General features: G+C 46.7%; 1 protein-coding gene across 2 annotated transcripts in view; it reads left to right on the top strand.

The window, feature by feature from the left end:
• The first annotated feature begins 9631 nt into the window (after positions 1–9631).
• Positions 9632–20224, top strand: part of Mapre3 (microtubule associated protein RP/EB family member 3) — a 53542-nt gene continuing 42949 nt past the window's right edge. For both annotated transcript variants that reach the window (XM_057782371.1, XM_057782364.1), the window contains exon 1: positions 9632–9797. The gene's annotated coding sequence lies outside the window, so the exon portion shown is untranslated. The remainder of the gene's footprint in view (positions 9798–20224) is intronic.

The following is a 20224-nucleotide window of genomic DNA, read 5'->3' as shown; positions in this document are numbered from 1 at the left end:
TTGTGGAGAAAGGGGTACCCTCATCCATTGCTGGTGGGACTGCAAACTTGTGCGACCACTTTGGAAATCAGTGTGGCGGTTTCTCAGAAAAATTGGGATCAACCTACCCCTGGACCCAGCAATACCACTCATGGAAATATACCCAAGAGATGCCTTATCATATGACAAAAGCATTTGTTCAACTATGTTCATAGCAGCATTATTTGTAATAGCCAGAACCTGGAAGCATCCTAGGTGTCCTTTAATGGAAGAATAGATGAAGAAAGTGTGGAATATATACACATTAGAGTACTACTCTGCAGTAAAAAACAATGACTTCTCGAATTTTGCATGCAAATGGATGGAAATAGAAAATACTATCCTAGCCGGGCGGTGGTGGTGCATGCCTTTAATCCCAGCACCCGGGAGGCAAAGGCAGGCGGATCTCTGTGAGTTCGAGACCAGCCTGGTTTACAAGAGCTAGTTCCAGGACAGGCTCCAAAACCACAGAGAAACCCTGTCTCGAAAAACCAAAAAAAAAAAAAAAATACTATCCTGAGTGAGGTAACCCAGACCCAAAAAGAAGATCATGGGATGTACTCACTCATAATTGGTTTCTAGCCATGGATAGGGGGCCACTGAGTCTATAATTTGTGGTCCTAAAGAAGCTAAACAAGAGGGCAAACCCAAGGAAAAACATATAGTTATCCTCCTGGCTATGGGAAATAGACAAGATTGCTGGGCAAAAAATTGGAATCTTGGGGGTAGGGTGGGATGGGGGTAAGGGGAGATGGAGAGAGAAAAGTGTGAAGGAGAGGATGAGGGGAACTTGGGGAAACGGGGTGATTGGGGGTAAAGGAAGGTTGGATAGGGAAGCAGGGAAACTCATATCTTAGTTAAGGGAGCCACCTAAGGGTTGGCAAGAGACTTGAACTTGGAGTGGCTACCAGATGCCCAGGGCAATGTCCCCAGTTAGTTCCTTGGGCACCTGAGGATAGGGAACCTGAAATGAACCTATCCTATAGCCATACTGATGAATATTTTGCATATCACCATAGAACCTTCATCTAGCGATGGATGGAGATAGAGACAGAGACCCACACTGGAGCACCGGACTGAGCTCCCAAGGTCCTAATGAGGAGCAGAAGGAGGGAGAACATGAACAACGAAGTCAGGACCACGAGGGGTGCACCCACCCACTGAGACAGTGGGGCCGATCTATTGGGAGCTCACCAAGGCCAGCTGGACTGTGACTGAAAAAGCATGGGATAAAACCGGACTCTCTGAACATGGCAGACAATGAGAGCTGACGAGAGGCCAAGGACAATGGCACAGGGTTTTGATCCTACTTCATGTTCTGGCTTTGTGGGAGCCTAGACAGTCTGGATGTTCACCTTCCTAGACCTGGATGGAGGGGGGAGGACCTTGGACTTTCCACAGGGCAGGGAACCCTGACTGCTCCTGGGACTGAAGAGGGAGGAGAAGAGGAGTGGGGGGATGGGGGGAGAGGGGCGGGAGGAGGGGGAGGGAAATGGGAGGCGGGGAGGAGGTGAAAAAATTTTTTTTTCAATAAATAAAAAAATAAAAAAAAAGAAATGGAGATACTGACAGAGCGGATAGGTGTGAGATAATGCCACCTCCTAGGTCGGAGATGGTCCTGGTGAGAGAGATACAGGAGGTAACAAACAGATGTGAGTGACATTTCAGAAGTAGAACTGATTATAAAAGAAAATCATCCTGGGGGTTGGAGAAGGGGTGGGTTAGGATCATGCCCAGGTTTTTGGACCCCATCAACAACATTAGGACTATAGGAAGGGTATCGGTGGGTGGGAGGGAAATTATATTTTGCTTAAGCATACTGAGCTTTTTATGTCAGGGCTGCCTAGAAAGTCTAAGACTTGGGAGAACCAAAAGGATGGAGTCCCCCAAGTACAGAAGTCACGGGAAATGATGAGGTCATTTAGGGAATGTGTATGGAGAGGAGGAAGCAGACAGGACTCTAGAACAAGGGGACTTACTGTTGGAGAGGGTAGAGTTTCAGTTTTACAAGATGTTTACAAGGGTTCTTCTGATGAATGGGGGTGATGAGAACCAGGGAGACCACCCAGTGTCTGGGTGACATTGTGGGACGAGGTAAAATGAAAGAAGAAATGTCAAACATGTCACGAGAGAGCAAATGGGCAGTGAAAGAAAACATGGACACATTGCATTCCATGATCATTTTTTTAAAAACTGGTGCATTAAGAAAAACAGTATCAACAGCGTGGAAAGGAAACCATAGAATGAGAGAAATTATTTGCAATTTACATATCTGATAAGAGGTCAATTCCCAGAAAACACTCTGAATACTGAACACCGGGGAAAAAATAATCACAATTCAAAAATGGAAAAGAGAGACAACTCAGTGGTGGCACACGCCTTTAGTCCCAGCACGAGAGGCAGAGGCAGGACGATCTCAGTGAGTTTGAGGCCAGCCTGGTCTACAAAGCAAGTTCCAGAACAATCAGAACTGTTGCACAGAGAAACCTTGTCTCGAAAAACAAACAACAACAACAGAGATGGGAAAAAGAATTCTAGAAGACATTTCTCCACCCCACCCACAATGTACAGGTAGCCAGGAGAATACAAAATAGTCTCAAAGTTAAAGGCAAAACCAAATTACAATGTGATTCCAGCTCATAGACATTATGACAACTATCAAAAAGCAGAAAATGACAAATGTTTCCTCTAAAAACAGAACTGTCCTGTGTTTCAACAATTCCACTTCTGAGTATATACCCCAAGGAATTTAAAACAAGGTCTCAAAGAGATATTTGTGTGCCCATGTTTACAGTAGCATACAACACACTAGCCAAAAGGTGGGTCCAAGCAAAGGGTTCACTGATGGGCGACAGGATCAGTAAAATGTTATATGAACACACAATGTCATTATCATTCGGCCTTTATAATGAGGACAGTCTGTGTGGCACAGGCCTGTAGGCCAGCATTCGGGAGGCAGAGGCAGGAGCATCAAGAGTTCAAGGCCAGCTTCAACTGCATAGTGAGTTTAATCAGGCTACTTACAACTTTATTCCAAAATAAGTAAAGCCGGGCAGTAGTGGCACATGCCTTTAATCCCAGCACTTGGGAGGCAGAGGCAGCAGGGGATCTGTGAGCTCAAGGCCAGCCTGGTTTACAAAGTGAGTTCCAGGACAGCCAGGGCTACACAGAGATGCCCTGTCTCAAAAAACCAAAATAAATAAATAGACAAATAAAGGATGTATCTGTCATATACTGAGCATCAAGATTAGTTATCTGGGTGAAGAGATCTCAATCAGGAAAGTGCTTGCCCAGTAAGACAAGGACCTGAATTCCATAACCAGAACCCACATTAAAGCAAAATAACAACAACAAAACCAAATGTGGTGGTTCGCACGTACAACCCCAGTACTGAAGAGGCAAAGACAGGTGGATCCCTGTGTCACTGGCCAGCCTAGCCTGTGTGTCAAGTTTTAGGTCAGAGAAACATCCTGCTTTTAATTTGAAAAATTAAAAAATGTGAACCAGGCCAAGAGAACAATTCCCAAGGTTGTCCTCCCACCCCCCCCACACACACACAAAATCTTAGGAAAGAATTATAACCCACTGGGCAAAAAAAAAAATCTATATCCACATTTATGTACGTAAATAGAGCAATGGCAATACTGAACTGGTAGTGTGTCACTGGATTTCAGTCACTATGGACCAGTAACTACGATCTACACCTTCGCTTTCCTTCCTCTTTGAAATGAGGGTGTCTGTGTCAACGATCCCACGTCTAGACTACCACTGTATGTTGACTATGTAAGAGGCAGGTGATGAGGTTTTGACTTCATCCAAAAACTGATGGATGCCCTTGCTCTTGGATTGGGAGGATCAACATAGTAAAAATGGCAATTCTACCAAAAGCAATCTATAGATTCAATGCAATCCCCATCAAAATTCTTCACGGACCTGGAGAAGACAATAATCAACTTTATATGGAAAAACAAAAAACCCAGGATAGCCAAAACAATCTTATACAATAAAGGATCGTCTGGAGGCATTACTATCCCTGACTTCAAATTCTATTACAGAGCTACAGTATTGAAAACAGCTTGGTATTGGCATAAAAACAGAGAAGTCGACCAATGGAACCGAATAGAAGACCCGGACTTTAACTCACAAACCTATGAACACCTGATTTTCGATAAAGGAGCTAAAAGTATACAATGGAAAAAAGAGAGCATCTTAAATTGTGCTGGCATAACTGGATGTCAACCTGTAGAAGAATGAAAATAGATCCATATCTATCACCATGCACAAAACTCACGTCCAAATGGATTAAAGACCTCAATATCAGTCTGAACACACTGAACCTGATAGAAGAGAAAGTGGGAAGTACTCTACAACACATGGGCACAGGAGACCACTTCCTACGTATAACACCAGCAGCACAGACATTAAGGGCAACATTGAATAAATGGGACCTCCTGAGACTGAGAAGCTTCTGTAAAGCAAAGGACACTGTCACTAAGACAAAAAGGCAACCCATTGACTGGGAGAAGATCTTCACCAACCCCGCAACTGACAAAGGTCTGATCTCCAAAATATATAAAGAACTCAAGAAACTAGACCGTAAAAGGCTAATCAACCCAAATAAAAAATGGGGTACTGAGCTGAACAGAGAATTCTCAACAGAAGAAGTTCAAATGGCCAAAAGACATTTATGGGCATGCTCAACTTCCTTAACGATCAGGGAAATGCAAATCAAGACAACTTTAAGATACCATCTTATACCTGTCAGAATGGCTAAAATCAAAAACACCAATGACAGCCTTTGCTGGAGAGGTTGTGGAGTAAGGGGTACCCTCATCCATTGCTGGTGGGAATGCAAACTTGTGCAACCACTTTGGAAAGCAATGTGGCGGTTTCTCAGGAAATTTGGGATCAACCTACCCCTGGACCCAGCAATACCACTCTTGGGAATATACCCAAGAGATGCCCTATCATACAACAAAAGTATATGCTCAACTATGTTCATAGCAGCATTGTTTGTAATAGCCAGAACCTGGAAACAACCTAGATGCCCTTCAATGGAAGAAGGGGATGAAGAAAGTATGGAATATATACATATTAGAGTACTACTCAGCAGTAAAAAACAATGACTTCTTGAATTTTGCATGCAAATGGACGGAAATAGAAAACACTATCCTGAGTGAGGTAAGCCAGACCCAAAAAGAGGAACATGGGATGTACTCACTCATAATGGGTTTCTAGCCATAAATAAAGGACATTGAGCCTATAATTCGTGATCCTGGAGAAACTAAATAAGAAGGTGAGCCCAAAGAAAAACATATAGTCATCCTCCTGGATATTAACCTTCATCAGGCGATGAAAGGAGACAGAGAGAGAGACCCACATCGGAGCACCGGACTGAAATCCCAAGGTCCAAATCAGGAGCAGAAGGAGAGAGAGCATGAGCAAGGAACTCAGGACCGCGAGGGGTGTACCCACACACTGAGATAATGGGGATGTTCTATCAGGAACTCACCAAGGCCAGCTAGACTGGGTCTGAAAAAGCATGGGATAAAACCGGACTCGCTGAACATAGCAGACAATGAGGACTACTGAGAAGTCAAGAACAATGGCACTGGGTTTTGATCCTATTGCACGTGCTGGCTTTATGGGAGCCTAGGCAGTTTGGATGCTCACCTTACTAGACCTGGAAAGAAGTGGGAGGTCCTTGGACTTCCCACAGGGCAGGGAACCCTGACTGCTCTTAGGGCTGATGAGGGAGGGGGACTTGATTGGGGGAGAGGAAGGGAAATGGGAGGCGGTGGCAGGGAGGAGGCAGAAATCTTTAATAAATAAATTAATTAAAAAAAAACTGATGGATGGACTGGTACCCAGGATTTGTAACCAGAATACAGGACTAGAGGACCCTGGGACCTGATTCAGATGATCAGGGCTGCTGGAATAAGACTTAAAGTTCTTGAGGGAAGAATGAGTGAGTTTTGTAAATAGATGTCCAGATGTGACAAATGACACCTCCCACACTAGTAGCATCAACATAGCTCCCATTCATTTAAATGTATTGGACTTCAGTTCATAAATGCCTGCCACACAAGCATGGGGATCCGAGTTTGATCTCCAATACCCAAGTAAAAGCTGGACGTGATGGTGTGAGTCTGCAATTCCAGTGCTGGGGATGGTGGAGACATGGGTCCTTGAAGCTTATTGACAATTAGTTTAGAAAATCAGTGAGCTCCAGTGGGGCCAGTGAGAGATCCTGCCTCAAAAAATAAAGCAGAAGCTGGATGTGGTGGTTCAAACCTTTAATCCCAGCAGTGGGGAGCAGAGGCATTTACATCTCTATACAGCTGAGGTCAGTTCGATCTACATAATAAGTTCTAGGCTAGTCAGGGCTACATAGTGAGACCCTGTCTCAAATAAATAGGAAGGGATGGACGGAGTGAGGGAGGGAGGGAGGAAGCAATCAGACACTGATATTGGCCTCAGCCTTACACACACACACACACACACACACACACACTCACTCACTCACACAAACAAACACATACGGAAAAAAATGTTGCATACTTTTGCTATATGACTTTGACCTTTTTTCCATGGAAACATGGGATCTATGCTCCCCGCCTTGTAATTGTGTTTTTTGGTTTTTTTTTGTTTGTTTGTTTTTATTTTTTTAATGGCATATAAATTCATAGTTTATTAGTCAAGATTTTTAAAGATTTATTTATTATATATATTGTTATGTCTGCATATATGCCTACTCACCAGAAGAGGGCACCAGACCTCATTACAGATGGTTGTGAGTCACCATGTGGTAGCTGGGAATTGAACTCAGGATCACTGAAAGAGCAGCCAGAAGCCAGTGCTCTTAACCTCTGAACCATCTCTCCAGCCCTGCTTTTATTTTTTAAATCAACAGGACATGACTCAAGTATAGGATTTTGAAGCTAGGTTATAAAAAGGGATTTCATTTTTCTGTGCATTGTAACATCTACTCTTGGAACCTTCAACTACCGTGTGAATAGCCCAATTGCCCTGAAGCTACCAGATGGTAGGAAAGCCAAAAATCTAGGAGATACCATGAAGGCAGGAGGTTGTCCAGGAAGCCCCTAATGTTTAAGCCCAGCCACCATTTGACTGCAATGACACTAGAGCCATCCAAAGGAGGTTGCCCTAAAATCCCAGCCCACAGAAATTAAGATAATGAAACGATTGTTTATACCATAGAAGTTATGACAATTCACTATGTAAAAACAAACAAGCAAACCTTCAAGTGTTGCCGCGGGGAGACTCTGGAAGAGGGGGTAAGTGGAGTGTGCTATCGCTCCTCTTGCCTCCTGTGTGATGAGAGCTGCTGACTTACAACCTTTCATCTCAGGATTACTCAGGCTGTCTGCACCACTCAGGTCTGCACCTGCAAACACAGGGCTGCGCTAGAACTTCACAAGGAAGCAAAGTGCCCTGGGCCTGAAATCTCACCCTCGCTTTCCTAGCATCCAGACACCTTCTGGGTGCAGTCGGGAACCACGTCGGGTTTCCAGTTCTGCGGCCAGGGGCAAATGTAAACTGGTACCTGCATTTCTAGTGGGAATTATTTGACAGATTTCCTGAGAGTTCCTTTAGATGGGAAGGGGGACGAAGGACTGGTTCACTACATGCCAGGTTTTCTAGTTTTATTTTGTTTTCTCCTTACTCTCCTCTGCCTCCTCTTTCCCCTGAGAAAACAGACCTGTTTGGGGTGCTTTGACATCAGTAGTCCTTGGGTGGTATTCATGAAAGCAAGAAACAGAGATTTATAGGAGAAAATTAGACCTCAAAAGCGACTTTTAAGTCACTCAAAGAGAACATAACATCTCTGGTGTGTCAGCATGTCCAGAAGAATTCATTGATGTTCACCAAAGGGGTGTGATGAGAATAGTCCTGTGTTCATATAGAGGGTGACTGACGTCAAGGAGGGGAGGAGGATGTCTTCAGCCAGTATGGACATACATCTCATGAGAAATGCCTATGACTGTAGAAGGGAGGACTGCAACAGGTGAGGATTCGGGATATAGAAAACACCAGAGTCTTGGTTAATAGATGCCGAGAGTCTTGGCAGCAAGATCAAAAGGTAAGGGTGTGGGCCAGCTAAAATAGTAGCATCCGTAGTCTACAAAATATGTGCATAGACAATGAGGAAGATGTGGACTGAGAGTCTGAGGGAGTGGGGCCAGAGAAAGTGAGGGAAAATGAAACCTTTGTCTTCGCGTGAGCCAACGACATACACAGTTGGTCGCTCTCTTCTGTGTGTCACACTCTGTGCGAGATGCAGAGGAGGCTGATGAGTAAGACAGAATTCCTGCCCACCCGGACACGTTGTCTGACAGGGGAGACAGAAGCGTAAACAAAGGATGTTACTGTCAGATGTGTGTAACAAAGGAAGTGTGTGTGAGGTGGGTTCAGAGGTTACCACAAGGCATCTATGGGAGTCAGGGATGGGTGTGGAAGAGATGGAGAGCCAAGCCAAGGAACGACATCTCGTTGAAGCTGGGCATAACAAACCCGAAGAGAACATTGTGAGTCAAGGGACTGCAGGCATTGGGAGGAAGATGCTTCCAAAACCGAGGCCATCCATCAGAGCAGAATTGGAACAAGGAATTTGGCAACATGAATGGGTATGTCAATGAAGGATCTAGTTGTGAAAAGTAGAATACACACCGGCGTGAGGGCCAGAGGAAGGAACAAGAGCTGTTTTCAAGTGCATTGGGAGAGGACTACATGGCTGGTGGACACTCAAGGGATAGCTGATCAGAGATGGTAAGGTCAAGGCCACCAGGCTACAGAAAAGAGCCCCTGTCTTTGGTTTTGTTTTGTTGTTGTTGAGAGAGGATGTCACTCGGTAGCCTAGGAATGACTTTGAACTTTTGGCAACCCTCCTGCCTCCACCTCCCAAGTACTAGAATCATAGGTGTGAGCCTGTAATTTACCAGGCTGGGAGGACCTGTCTCAAACAACAATGGCAAATAAACAAACCCTCGGATATGTGTATAAATGTCATTCTGTTAGCTCGACTTCGGGGTAAAGGTGCAGGTTTCCTGGAGGGAGGCTAAAAGGGATGCTTGGCTGAGGGAGAGGAAAACTACACGCCATTGAAGATTAGAGTAACAGACTGCAGTCGGAAGACAGAAAGCGAGAAAGGCCATCACACCCGACTTCAGTCCTCCAATATCAGCGAAAGAGAAAAAATAGACTCTTCTTTTGCCTTTGCTGAAGCGGTAAGAAAGAACCATCATCCCGCCACTACGGAATGAGAAGTAAAGGCTTGTTCCTTTGACTAGACAGGGTGGAGGAATTGTTAACTGTTGCTAAGGAAAAAGGAAGGGGCTGTTCCCAGTTGCCATGGTGACAAGGTAAGAGCGTTCCCTCGGTACTGTCGTACGTTTTCCTGGCGGTTTCTTGTCCTCGTTACTATGGCGATCTAGAGCGATTGTTCTCGTCTCCCGCACCTCCCGCCGCCGTTGCCAGGACGAGTTAGAGGTAGGGGTTGTCCGCCTCTCGCCGCCCGGTTGCCGTGGAAACGGCGGGTGCTCTGGCCCCGCCCCGCTCGGGCTGACAGCGGCGGCCGCATCGCGCCTGCGCACTGCTCTCTTACCCCCGCAGTCTCTGTGCGTTGAAGCCGGAGACCGCGGCGGCCTCTGCTAGGACCCTCCGCCCCGGAGCCTCCGGCCGGAGCCGCAGCCTCTGTCGCATCGTCCCCGCCGCCCGTCCCCTCCCCTGCCGCCTCCACCGGAGCCGCCTCGCGCACTGTGAGTCGGGGCCGAGGCCACGGTCGCCGTGGGGCTGAGTCAGCGGGAGGCCCGGGCCGGGCTGGGGGAGGGGAACCGGGCTCCCCATCTCCGCCGGCCCCCACCCCCACTCCCACCCGTGTCCCATTCCACCGGTCTCCGGCCCTCGGTGGCCTCCGGGGCCAGGCCTCCCCAGCCACTCCTCCTACCCTGCCCTCCTTCCTTTCTCCGTCCCTCCGAACCTCGGGGTTCTTCCCCTCTGGATGTGGCGCTGTGGCACCTTTGCCCGTGGCCTTGTATTTTCTCCGAAACTCCCTCCTGCCTGCCCTTGTCCCTTATCCCTTATCTTTACTCCGGGGCCTGACGTCTCCCGGCCTCTAGTTTCCCCAAGTGACATTCCAGAAAAAGAGTGACAAGTGAGACAGCCAGTGGAGACTTGGGGGAGGGGGGAACTGTATCTGTCCAAACCTTGGGACCCTAGGAACCAACTTACCGACCCTCTTCTGACCCACTCCTGACCCTCTCCTGACAGATTTGGTTTTGGAAAGCAGGTCTGGATAGTTCTAAGTAGCTTCAGAGAGCCGGCGCGGCTTTCGGAATAGCTTTTTGCTAAGAGGGGACAGACTACCATGTTCTCAGCTACTGTTGGGTGCACGGGGCTCGTGCATGGTGGCCTTCTAGTGTGCTGAGCCACTGCCCTGGCCACAGGGAAGCGAAGGGAGGGAGCATGGTTGGTTTGGGAGTTTAAGCTCATGTGCTTCCGGTGCGTTTTTAGAGTCACATTACATCCTTGGTATATGTGAAGTTTGAAGACCAGCCTGTAATATCTACAGCAAGTGCTTGTTGTATGAGGGGTTTTGGCAGGACTTGATTTCTGATACGTGTGAAATTGGTGAAGTAACCAAGCAGGCAATAGCGGGTTTTGACGGCGTGTGAGCAGAGTTGGGAGGAGGGGCGGTCGTGAGTCCTCGTGAGTTGCTGGGAGACCTGTATTCCTGCCTCCTGCCGCTCTGAGTCCCAGTGGGGGTCCATGACTCCTAGGATTCCCAGGGTTGCCTTTGCCACCCACCCACTTGCCCGTCTTGCCATACCTAGTGTTGAAATAGAGTCCCAAGCTATTTTCCTTTTTTTCCAGCAAGAAACTCAGCTGAAGTTTGTTTTTTGCGCTGGTAGCCAGACAGTTCCTCATAGACATGCCTCAACTCGAGGGCTCCTAACTACTGTGTATACCTCATTGCCAGCCTCTTTTGATTCCCTCCCAGATTTCAGTGTAGTGTTAGAAACGGTGTGTAACTATAAGGCAGTTCTAATGAATAAGAGGCTTTGGATTTCTTTTCTTTTTTCTTTTTCTTTTCTTTTTGTTTTTTTTTTTTAACTCCAGGCTCCAAAGGGCATGGTCTGCTAAAACCCAGGGTGGAAGAGCCACTCGTCAGGTGTTTCAGGAGTTGGGAACAAGGGTTTTGCACCCAGGCCTGCTCACTCATGGCCTATTGGCAGCCTCCTCGGGGCCACTCCCTGCCCCCATGCCTATTAGATTCGTTTGCAGCAGCAAACACGGCTGTCGCTCTAGTTTTAAGCACAGAGGTGGAGTTGAGGGAAATGACAGCCCCCATCCAACAGTGGAGTGTGTTCTGTCTCGGATGCCAGTCTGGGGTTTGGCGGGACGCACCTGCCTGTGGTGCAGTGGGAACTCTGGGGCCTGGGCGTTACATTCCTTCTTGTGGTCCCTCTGTGCCGCATAGCTTGCCCAAATACCCGAGGAGGGCAGGCGGAGACAGCTGTGCTGGAGAGCTGCTCTTCCTGGACTGAGTGTATTTTGGGAATCAGTGTTATTACTGGGGTGGATGGGGGTGAATTAAGCAAGAAAATGTGTCAAGGATAGAGCGATGAGGGGAGTGTGAAGTGCAGTGTTCCCTTTGCAGTCTGCTACGGGATAGAACATGAGTGTGGCTTTTATACGGTTTGATTTGCCTTTGAAATCCTAGCAGTGTTTTATGAGATAGTGACTGAATGCTTTATAAACTGATCCTCTTAAGAGACATGGCTGAGACCTTTGTCATACACCTCTCCAACTGCTATTGAAGGTAATTGTTAAGATCAGGGAGCAGGGCATGATTTGGACCAAGTCAGACCTAAAGCTGTGTGACAGATGTTAAATGGTTTTATAGGAGTGTATTTCCTTGATCTTGAGACAAGCCTGTAATTTACCAACAGCTTTTAGGTAAAGTGTGTGTGTGTGTGTGTGTGTGTGTGTGTGTGTGTGTGTGTGTGTGTAGATTCTGAGCTACATCCTAGTTTTAGAAGCAGGAGTTATCAAGCCTTGAAGGAAGTATTTGTGTGTCTTCGAGTTAGAATGGTGTTTTGTTTTTTGTGAAGATGCCAGGACTGCCCCACTTGACTGCGTTCATTATCAAGATAGATATCTCCAAGCCCATGCTCCCTGTGGGCTTAGATGATTAACCTGACTTAGTAGTGTATTGTTTTGGTTTTGATTTTGATTTTCGAGACAAGGTTTCTCTGTGTGTTTTTGACTGTCCCGGAACTCACTCAGTGGACCAGGCTGGCCTCAAACTCACCAAGATCCACCTGCCTCTGCCTCCCGAATGCTTGCTAGTAGATATTGAACAAAAAGAAGTTCTCCGATGGGAGTCCAACTCAGGGCAATAATATAGTACTCTCCAGAAATTTAGCAAACAGCTGGAAGAAAATATCTTATGAACTAGCCCTGAATATAATAAGCAAGTAGCGTTTTCCAGAAGTTGAGTAGAAAATATAAGTGTTTTTCACATATTCATTTTACAAGAAGCATGTGTTCCAGTTCATTTGTAGGCATGTTTGTGAGGGTGCCAGACATATGCTCCTCTCCCTATAGCATGTTAGAAATGACAGGACCAAAGATGTCATAATGTTCTTATCTCCATGTTTTGACATGAGACACTAAGAAGTGATTTGCCCCAAGGTGACTCAACTAATGTAGAAGGTATGTGAAAACTGTCCCCTGTGTACAGTGTGTGAGTGGCGTTGGCGGCTCTCTGTGTCTGAGTCAGGATTGTTTCCAGACTAGGGCTACGCTGCACCACCACACTGCTGCATCTGTCACATTTAATAGTACAAGGGGCTTTAATAAAAATAATTTAGTAGTCTCTAATTATCCCTGTAGACAAAGGCTTCTTTTATTGTCTGAGATGCTGCAAGGCCAGGCAAAATTTAATGTCCAAGTGTCTAATTAAGTATTTATTCTTGCCACCTTAAAAATAATAATTTTTCCTCACGTGTTCCAACTTCGGGAGGCCTTCGTTTTCACAATATGCATCACCTAACAGAAAGCAATGTGAAGCTGGGTGTTGAAGTCTTCTCGGCCCATCCATGAGCTGCTGCATTCTGGAAAGCAAGGAGGAGAGAGCAGAAATGGGGCTGGGGCTGAGAGTGGGAGCCAGCGTGAGAGGCAGCTTCAGGGCCACCTTCCAGCTCTCAAGTGCAACATTTCATAGGTCCCGGGGGCCACGTGGTGTTCTCATCCCCAGCCTTTGGAAACTGAGTTGATCTGGCCTCTCAAAACAGATATATATATATGTATATATGTGTATATATATATATATATATATATATATATATATATATATATATCTGAGCACATATCCTAGTCCTTCTACTTCTAGCTGTGTGACATTGAGCAGGTTATGTAACTGCTGAGTGTCAGTTTTCTCGTCTGTAAACCTGGACGGTGGCCGTCCCACAGTCCTCTGTAAACCTGGACGGTGGCAGTCCCCCAGGGCTGTTAGAGGATACTAGTAAGCAAAACTTGTAGAGTAGCTGTTTCGTGGCTTATTTACATTTACTGGCGCTTTAAGTTTAAAAATAATGTCAAGACAAATCCATCCTGAGCTAATGCTAAAGCCCCATTCCTCAGGAGCCTTCCTAGTATGTTCAGTGGGAACAAAGATTTGTTCCATGAAAAACTGAGACTTGCAGTGTTATTTCAACTGCCAAATGAGAGAGCATGTATATGAAATGGTCCTTTGTCTCCATGCATTCAGCTGACTTGGTTGTCTGACAAAATGACCAGGCATGAGCAGTTGGACTGGAGCAGAGTACAGGCTGAGTGACTTGGTGTGGTGTGGAGTTGCTCCGTCCTTCTGCTGGGGAGGCTAGTCAGAAGAACGATCTTTTTTTAAAGATTTATTTATTTTTATGTGCATTGGTGTTTTTCCCTGCATGTATGTCTGTGTGAGGGCATCAGGTCTCCTGGAACTGGAGTTATAGACAGTTGTGAGCTACCATGTGGGTGCTGGGAATTGAAACTGGTCCTCTGGAAGAGCAGCCAGTGCTCTTAACCCCTGAGCCATTTATCCAGCATCCCCCATCTCAGGGATGACCTTAATTTGAAATAGAAAAGCTGAGGAGTGCTGGCGTATTAGTAAGCCTCACATGGTCGTTGTGGTTTGCTTCCTCTATTGTGAGGGGTGCACCTTGAACCCTGACTTTGCTCAGATCAGTTGTGAGATACAGATACTTGTGAGATACAGAGGCCGTGGGAAAGGAGCCCCTCCTCCCTGGAGGTGACCCTCCTCCGTGAATGAGGAGAAGAAATGGGGGGCCTTCTGGATGGAGCAATTACAGAACGGTTACCAGGGAATTAGTCAGGTGGCCAGACCCAGGTGGATCTAAATCTCTAGATCAAGTTTGTGTCCATCTGCAGGCATCTAAAGACAAGCTCTGTAGTAGGTAGAGAGGCCCTAGCACGTGCAGCGTCCGGTTTGATTCCCAGCACTGCGGATAAACTTGGACAGTACCTACCCGTGAGAAGTGGGAGTAGAGATGGGGAAAGGAGACCAAAGGGGAACTTTTGTTTCCTGTGCTTCAGTCTTTGACCTGTTGGAAGATAAACTGTTTCATGCACGTAGCTCAGTAAACACATTTTAATATAACCCCAGTTGGAGCATTCAGTGATGGAGCAGATAGCACTAAATAGCTTCCTTCCGCAGACCAAGCCAGTGTCTAAACCAGGCTCTTGAGGAAGGAAGAGTCCTCTGAAGTGGCTGCTTCCCTGGCGGCCAAGAATACTTAGTGAAACACCTACCTCGTCAGTTCTTTGTCCTTTCACACCCCTTTTTGAGGATAGTCCCCTCTTCTTGATTATCTGAAGCAAGCAGTACTTCCTAATAAGCTAATTTAATTTCAACTATTGACAAAAGTGGCATCTGCCCATGTGACCTTTACCACAAATCTGTAAGGTAGACATGGTGTTGCCCATGGAATCCCAGAACTTGGGATAACCTAGGTCACTTAGTGAATCTGAGTCTCAGATAATGACAACATATTAAATCTTGTGCTGCTCATCTCAAAAGAGCTTGAAGCTTAAGGTCCTACCACAGAGTGGGTACACTCTGCATTGGTAGCTACAATCTAAATCAGGCCTGGCTGGTCCTTTAACACAAGATTGACAGATTCTGTTAGAAATGACGAATAAGGGGCTGGAGAGATGACTCAGCAGTTAAGAGCACCTGCTGTTCCTGTACAGGACCTGGGCTCAGTCCCTAGCACCGACATGTTGGCTCACGACCATCTGTAGGAACTCATATGGTGCACATGCATGCAGGCGAAACACTCAAGCACATAAGATAAGTAAACCTAAAAAGAAAGAAGGAGGAAATGGCCATTATACTGTGATAAGAGTTCACTAAGTGATGCTGAATTTTTAATTTTGTCATCAGTTGGCCTGTTGTCTCTTTCAACCAGGTGTCCTATTGAGTACAGAAAGATGACATGCTTATCAGTCGGGCATAAGCTTTGGGTACTTACCCAGAAGTAACATGGATCACTCTGGTAATTTAGAACCCATCGCCCAGTCTTTCCTTTGACTAAGACAAATCTGCATGGTAGCTGGCCAGGGTTGGTGAGACATCCTACAGCCAAGGGTGGATTTTCCCTAGTGTGAAGTTGGCTGGCCAGTTGCCACACACTAGATCATGTTTTCAGTAGCACCATTGCCCTACCAACTTTGCTGAGCTGACTAGATGTTTCCCAACTCCTTATCATAACATCTGTGTCCTACGCTCTGGATGCTTCATTTCTCACAAGTAAATAAGGACTTAGCCCATCTCAAATGTTTGTGCTCCACACAAAATGTTTTCATGAAACTATTACCTATATATAGGAAATACATACTACTTATATAACATGATTAAAATAGCTGAGCAAGAAGCAAGACTCCTAATCTGTCTAGTAGTTCAGATTGTGTGTATGTATACATACATACACACACATACATATGTACACACACATACACACATATAGCCTTAAAAGGACACATATCCTTAGACCATAAATTGCCATTTTCAGACTATTTAGGACATTTGGTGCATTTAAAAATATATGGATTTTTATTAATACATTATTAATAATATAAAATATTTAAAACAACCAGAATTGTTGGGCTGGAAGTGCTGGACATGGTGGCCCACACCTTTAATCCCAACATTTGGGCAGCAGAGTCAGGCAAATCTCTGTGAGTTCAAGGCCTACCTGGTCTATGTATTGGTCTATACATAGTTCCAGGCTAGCCAGGACTATAGTGTGAGACCTTGTCTCAATCTCCCCACCCCCAAATTTAAGTAAAACAACCAGAATTGTTAGGCACTGAGGACTGGGTCAGGTTCGCAGAAATAAAATATTACATAGGCTTTAAAAACCTTTGGTTAATATTGAAGCCAGGAATAGTGTGGCACGTGTCTATAATCCTAGCACTCAAGAGCCTGAGGCGAGGAGTTCCAAGTGCAAGGCCAGCGTGGGCTGGACACCAAGTCCCTGGCCGCCTCAGCCACTGCACATACGTGGAACATACACATGCATGCATGCAGACCAGGCACCTTACACACAAAATAAAAATAAGCTTTTTTAAAAAGTGGATCTTAAAATAGCCTTATTTCCTTTTAACTTTTGCTATCTAAATTTATCAGCTGCCACAGCCCCGACCTCTGTTTTGGGTGGCCTGCCTTCTCCCATGCCTCTCTAGATTCTCTGAATTGCCAGCTCCCCAGTGCTCTGGGCCTTCCTGTAGGCTTTCCCTTGTGTTGAGTGTACATATTTCCATTTGAACTGCTTTCAGTCTATGCTCAGGCCTTCATAGCCCCCTTTTCTCTGTCCTTGGTCCCATTTTGTTTGCCCACCAGCTCAAGATCCTTTCTCTTCCAGGGATGGATGTGGATGTCTAGTTTAGGCTTTTGCCAGTAGTAGAGTTTGTTCATCTTGAAATGCTAGGAAAGGGACACTTGTAACCTCCTCCTCCTGGGGATCGGGCCCACGCGGAATGAAGGGACATATGGCCCGGTACACAGCTTGGCCTGTGCTGCAATCAGTGTTTGCTAAATGGGGTCTGTCTCTGCTTCTGAGTGGTTTTGACTACCCAAACACTCATCCCAGATGGGACAGATGCAAGCCCTGCTGGCTGCCTTTATTAGTGAAAAAGTCTCTGGTTATGTCTGGCTGGAAAGACTCCACTAGCAAGTGATTGTTGAACAAGCAGTCACCTTATCTAGAAGGCGTTGTTGTCCTGGTTACCTCATAACATAATATAATTATAATATAATGTCCTGTTGGCCTTGTAGTGCTGTTTCCTGGCTGGTAAGAAGAGATATCTTAGCTGCTTTTGAGTCAGCAAGATCATAGTTAGGGTTGATGTGTGTGTTGCCATGTGGAAGAGGCAGGTCTGAGAGCCCTAGATGAAATTCAATATTCCTTCTCATATGAGGAGTGTTGTGCTGAGGGCTTATCTCCAGGGCTGAGAAATGTACCTTGCAGCCAGACTTCCCTGTAGCACCAGACTCTTGGCCACTAGCCAGCCCTCATCCCCTTCCTTGTGGGTTATTGCCGTCTGTCAAGCTCTCGGGTTTTGTCTCAACTTGTTCTGATTTTCGGTAGGTAGAGGTCACAGCTGGAAACTTGCCCTTTGGGCATCACATTCAGACCTGTAAGCGACAGGACTGCAGCTACCGAGATGTGATGTGCTGGCCCCAAAATAGCAAGCTACAGTGTTTTGAGACAACCGGTAAGACTTGTATTCCCCAAGAAGTAGAGTTTCCAGGTTTATAGGTTAGTCTTAGGATTGCGCATGTTGTCTTCATGAGGCCATGGTGTAAGTAGAGTCAGCAGGTACTTGTCAAGTGTTTTCTCTGACTTGCATACATGATTGCTATGTGTTGATGGTGGTCCAGCTAGCTTTCAGTTAGAGTTTAGCATTACAGTGATTTTGGAGAGGTCTTCACATATTTAATGGCATAAAGAAGATACGCTAGAATCAACCATCCGTATCTATGGATTTAACCAACCAAAAAGCAAACCTTGAGTTTGGCATGTGCTGAGAGTCTGTGCTGAATCCGTGTGAGGTGCTGTGTAGTCACTGTGTTAGGTATTACAGGTAATCCTCTTGTGTCCTCCTGTATCATCCCCTTGACCCTGACCCTGATTTAAAGTATAAGGGAAATGGCTATACCTAGGTTGTGTGCTATCTTATAGGAGAACTGAGCATAAGATTTCAGCATCCATTGGAAGACCCTGGAGCCAGTCTCCTATGAAATTATGTACCAAGGGACATTTATATTTGGAGACATTCATTTAGTACAAAGGAGAAAGAGCGCAGAAAAGAACTGTTTTTGAGAGACCAAGGAAGGGATGCCATCAGAGGCGAGGGCTCTTCTCCCTCTGAGACTGGTGGGGGAGTGGGGAGACGGCTCTTTCTGCCCAATAGGTTAAGTTCAGGGAAGATGGCTGGCTTCCTGGTAAGAAACGCCCTTCCCATCTTCTGAAACTTGACTGTCAAGGCTGCCTGCTAAAGAGGAGTGAGGGGGTTGGTGGTGGGAGATCGAGGTCTTGAAGACCTGAATTAACCACAGTGAAGATTTAGCCTGGGCATTTGGAGAGGAATAAAAGTCTTATTGTTCAGGGGCAAGGGCCTATTTGGGCGTATGAATTCATAATGGGCCAGGTCTCCTTGCTGGACCAGAGACACAAGCAAGGGGGTGGGGCACCCGGGTTGGGGTTGTGTGACATTTTCTAGGCAGGGATTCTGAGGAGGCAGAGTTTAGAATGGCTATGAAGCAGCCGGGCCAGAAAGGAGTGATCCTGATTTAAGCAGAGCTGGCTGCCCACCAGAAAGTGGGGGCAGAGTGCAGGCCCCAATGAGAGCAAAGACAGGTTTGCGATGAGGGATGAGCCATGAGGAGGCCAGAGATGGGGGAAGGTCTTCGCTGGAGCTCTAAATTCTATTGCAGCTGCCTTTGCCTTTGCTTACCGTCATGCAGTACTTGGAATTGTTTTAAGTGGACATACAGAACCAGCCACATCTGTAGTAGCTAAAATCTCAAGAGAAGACCTGGGGCTTCGTGGTCCAGCTGGCTTGCTTGGACCCTGATAAGGGAGGCATGATGAGGGAGACGGAAGCAGATCACGGAGTCTGGCTCTACAAGTTGTCGGAACTGGGAGGAGGCTCTGCTTGTCAGCTAGTGGCTCTGCCGTCCCTGCTTGTCACCACTACAGAGGCGTCCAGCCACTAGCCCTTATCTGCCTGCACACAGGGTTTAAGCTTGAGGCACTGACGATCCTGGAGGCTCCAGAGCTGTATCTTAGACGTGCAGTTGTGTGGCCCGGGCTGTTTCCCGTCCTCTGCCCACATGCCCTTCCAAGCCAGTCAGGGAAGAAGACCACTTCTGTGTCCCCAGGACTGATGCCACCCCTTGCTAGAAGTGTAGTCTCCTCCCTTAGCCATCGCTTGAGCTGGGTGCTTTGTGCAGTGCAGAAACTGGACAATTTTATGTCCAGAAATCCTTCTTTTCTCTCCTGTTTTCAGTCCTAGCCTAAGGCCCCTGCCTCTGCTGACCCCTCCGTCCCGATGTCCTCCTAGAGCGTCTACTTTGACCCTGACCCTGGCCGACATCCTTGCTCGTGGCCTTTCACCCGCTAGACTCAAATTACTCTCATGCTGGATGACGGAAGGCATTTGCCAGCTAGTACTCCGAACCAGCCACAGGGCTGATGACCCTGGACACACAGGGTGGAAACCTGAGGGAGGCAGGTGCGAGTGTGGGGAGCTGGCAGAGCGGGCTGCCTCCAGTCCTGGGCTCTAAACCTAACCTAACCCTTGCCTGGATGCTGTGACCATACCCCTCCCTGAAAGCCAGGGCCCAAGTAGGAGCCTGGATCCCAGCCAGTCCCCACAGGAAGGAACAAACAGCCTGCACAGGCCTCAAGCCAGGTGGGTAGAGCGGAGGCGCATTGTTGTACCCAGAGAATCAAATGGGCTCTTTGTAAACAGCCTTGTGCCCATCTTCTTCCCCTTTCTCCTGCCGCGCCTGGAAGAGAGTCATTAGTGCTGGGCTCATGATTGGGTAAATCGAGGGAAGGACAACAGCTCAGGGACTGCAGTGGTGAACCTGGAGCTGGAGTTAGGAGAC

The sequence above is a fragment of the Chionomys nivalis genome, chromosome 1 (genome assembly GCF_950005125.1).
Source record: "Chionomys nivalis chromosome 1, mChiNiv1.1, whole genome shotgun sequence".
Taxonomy (NCBI): Eukaryota; Metazoa; Chordata; class Mammalia; order Rodentia; family Cricetidae; genus Chionomys; species Chionomys nivalis.
This window is presented reverse-complemented; position numbering and strand designations above follow the sequence as displayed.